Source organism: Mytilus trossulus, chromosome 9, assembly GCF_036588685.1.
Source record: "Mytilus trossulus isolate FHL-02 chromosome 9, PNRI_Mtr1.1.1.hap1, whole genome shotgun sequence".
Taxonomy (NCBI): Eukaryota; Metazoa; Mollusca; class Bivalvia; order Mytilida; family Mytilidae; genus Mytilus; species Mytilus trossulus.
Genome location: NC_086381.1, coordinates 67,848,673 through 67,852,762, shown reverse-complemented (window position 1 = coordinate 67,852,762; position 4,090 = coordinate 67,848,673). Strand labels below are relative to the sequence as shown.

Sequence of the window (4,090 nt, the reverse complement as noted above, 5' to 3'; positions counted from 1 at the left end):
AAGTGGTTCAAATAAACATGTATGCCTCTTGAGACTTAAATTACATGCAATAGAAATCAGCCCCCCCCCTCCCCCCAAGAAAAGGAAATTTTAATAACTTCAGCTGTAATATGCATTTTTAAATGTAATGTATGTTCTAAGAGCCTTAATTGACCCTGAATTATTTCAAGTGTTTTGGCCTAAGGATTTTTAATACTTAAAGTACTATTAAATTATTACATGTATATTGTAATATACTATGCAATTGGTAATTTCCTTTTTATTTAAAGTACATTTTAAACATATGGGAGGATTTAGAGGCAGCCCTGGGAAAAATTTGGTTAATTATATTGGGAATCACTGGAGCATGACCTGAGTGGGTCCCCTTTAGGGCAGTCAGTGAGCCCCCTCTTACGAAAAATTCTGGATCCGCCACTGGGATTTTTTATACATCAAAAACATTCATGAGGTTTTCAATTGCAGGAAAATATCACCTCTTCATACAAGCCCCCCCTTTTTTTTCATTCAAACACCTACAAACATGCTAAAAGTCACATACATTTGTACTTATACATTTGTATAATTTTGACTTTTGAATAATTATTAAACATTCTACATATATCAGATACATGTACATCAATTTAGTCTGTAAAAACATTTTGTCTATAATATATATCTTATAATTGCCATGAAACTTGGTCCGTAAAAAAGAGTGACAGGGATTGTATACCCAGTATTTCCATCGTTGCCATTAAATCATAAAAGGATGGAAATCATGGCATCGATGGCAAATTGCCATGATTTCCATGGAAAGAATGGCATCAATGGCAGGTTGGCATGGCCTCTATGAAAAGTATGGCATCTATGGCAGGTTGCCATGAAAATGATGGCAACAATTACATATTGCCATGGAAAGTATGGCATCTATGGCATTACTCTGGTATTCACTCACAAATGGACAAGCAGACCTGCAATATTACCTTATATAGTTCTGTTTAGTTTAATAACATATTCTTGTCCTTTGTCCTTTTCAAAATAGGACACTGGGAAAGTAAATATCTGCAGGAGTTCTCATCAGATTGAATTAACCTCATTACTTTCAAAATAAAGCTTCACCGTTAAAATTTCATTGCCATATATTGCTAGCAAAATAGATCAAAAAAAATAAAAACTATTAAAATTAGACTATGTTTTAATGTAAAGTTAAACATTTTTGAAAAATATTCAAAGGTCATTATTGCTATCTGACTTCTATCTTGTCTTGTGTTCCTTTCTTGGCTTCGGCAGATGGTTGATGACCTAGTGGACAACTTTCCATTTCTTTCGTATGATGCCTAAAAAAAAGTTACCATATATATTAATATCTATTCTGAAAAATATCATATATATACTAGTGAAATAAAACAAGTAGGTGGGGTTTTCCTTCGTTTTGACATATTGACTTGATGGGCTTTTCTCATTGTTGAAGGGTGAACTATAGTTGTTAATGTCTGTGTCATTTGGGTTTAATAGTTGTCTCATTGGCAATCATACCACAACTTCTTTTTTATATTGAATTTACTATTTTTACCATGTATCATTCAATATACAACAGAAACATCTAAAATGCTAAATTATAATATTAAACTATGAAAAATAAGATGTTAAGCATGTTTTGAAGAGTAATTGTATTTTTAGAAAAGAATCCTTGTAAAATCAAGGGCAGATAATTATAATGACCTGTTTTGGGGATTTTTTCAATAAAATAAGACCTGTGGGCTGTAACCCCAAATTTTCAAATATGTATATCATGTTTATATAAAAATTAATATTACAGATGGTTTTACAACCTTTGATTTTTTTCAAAAATGTTTTGAAAGTCCAATATGTGCAAAAATTACTTAAAAAGCATTCATAAGAATTTCTTTCATATAAAACTACTTACTCCAAGCCTGATTGAACATGTTGAATGTGTCCATTCTTCAGTCCCATCAGAAAACAATTTTCTTTTGTTTCACCATGCAGTTCTGAAATATAGAACATATTACAATTAAAATATAAGAAATATTACAATTAAACAAAATAATTATTACATATTCTGTATGAAGCGTATAGGTTATTCTATTGGTCTTTTATTTCACTTTAACAACATAGGCCCATATTTACATGTATGTCTTGCCATTTTTAAAATCTTAAATTTGATCCATAATCATGATAATTCAGAACATATTGTACTAATTTTAAAAGATAAAACTTTTTGATTTTTCAGAATAGATGTCTATATATATCATGTATATAATTATTACAGTCATACTACAGATCTCTAATTTTGCCAAAACTACTATCGAATAATATTCTATAAAATAGATTGTCTTAAAGATATAAGTCTTGTCATAATACCACAGTAATTATGTACATGATGTAATTATGCAAAAATTGCATGGTCTTTTATAGTTATTCTCTTGATCCTACATGGTACTTATATATGTCACAATTTATTTGAAGGAAATAGCAGTTTCATGATATTCAAAAAGGTTGAAATACTTATTCATAATTTGTACTTACCAGAAGATTTAATCCAAAATATATGAAAACATCAATCTTCACAAATCCAATAGTTATGTCATCAGAATAATACATCTGCACTTTTAAATGTTAATAGAACACTTTGGCTCTTTTTAGGCTACAACTCTACATCCATGGTAAAATTCATATTTTGGTCAAGATAAATAAGACAACTTTTCTTGTAATGTCTGCAAGTTCAAATTTTGAATCTGACCAGTGTTGGGGTTGTTTGGGGAGTTGTTTGATTCCTTGAAATGTTTCCCTAATTATACTATTAATTACCTAAATCTTAAATATTAGATATGTATAATAATAAATAAAAAATATTCACCAATTTTTATCTATTATTTTTATATTTTAGACTCTAGAAATTTAAGAGAAATGTACAAAGCCAAATGGTCTCCTTCTTTGGGCCCCAACTCTTGTCAATGAATGTGTACATATCATTTCCTGTCCATTTCACAGAAGCAAATGGAAACAGATGTGGAACCTACATAAAATTTCTATCACTAATTGTTAAGAAAGAGACTGCATGGAAATAATATTTGTGTATTATCCACACTGTATTATTATTTAATTTAAAAGAGATACACTCAATCATTAATTGTACTTGAAAATAAATTAATTTAACCTGCATTTCCTATGTTGGAAAATTAAAAAAATAATTATTTTCTTAATTACTGTTAGTGAAATAAGTATATAATATTCTGGTCACTTTTTATTTGTTTAAATGTATATAAATAGCAACACATAACATAAAGTTATAAATTACCTAACAATGCTATCACATTTTATATTTAATTGAATTTAATATGCAATCTTTAAGACTCTTCAAATATATGTTGGATTTCAGGGTGGTACAAATACTGGCTTTATGACACAAATAATTATCATGCACACTCTCATCAGTATTGATATATTTTTCATTTGAAAAAAAAAATTAAAGGAACTTAATTTTTAGGTGGATTCCATCTCGGGGATCCAGCTATTTTTAAGCGGAATCCTCCTAATATTCTCGTACAAGAGTATTGATAATGTTTCAGTAACTTTTTATGTTTCAAATCATCAAAATATTCTAAGTCCAATTTGTCTTCGTTTTCATCTTAGAAAATTTCTAAGTGTTGCTTTTCCATCGTTTGCCTTCCTTAAAAATTTCAAAGTCCAAGTTTGCCATCGTTTCCATCCCCCCAAAAAGTTGAAGTCCAAACTTTGCCATCGATTTCCATAGATTTTCATCCTTTCCATGGAATTTCTTTTATACAAAATATGAAAACCATGGCAATGTTTGCCATGGAAAATTTTTGCCATGAATTTCATGGAATTTCATCAAATTTTACATCGTTTCCATCTTTTTTCCATGAAAAATCGATGGCATAGACGGAATGCCATGAAAATCCTAGGGACGGGAATTTAGTAATCTCTGGTCATACAAAGTTGGTTAAGATGATCAGTTAGTTCCTACTCTCCTATTACACTTTAGAAACATCCTTTGATTGTATCTTTATTTACAAAATAAAGACTCTTGTGTGCATGACATTACCATGCGTTCCACATGAAAATCAATTAT

At 29.6% G+C, this 4,090-nt stretch overlaps 1 long non-coding RNA gene across 1 annotated transcript; it reads right to left on the bottom strand.

Annotated features, from left to right (window-relative positions):
- Nucleotides 1-715: 715 nt before the first annotated feature.
- LOC134684166 (uncharacterized) lies at nt 716-3,067 on the bottom strand. Its single transcript, XR_010101186.1, has 3 exons — nt 2,524-3,067; nt 1,904-1,985; nt 716-1,313 (listed from the first exon to the last, which is right to left on the bottom strand). It is a non-coding gene; the product is annotated as an uncharacterized LOC134684166 (long non-coding RNA).
- Nucleotides 3,068-4,090: the final 1,023 nt, after the last annotated feature.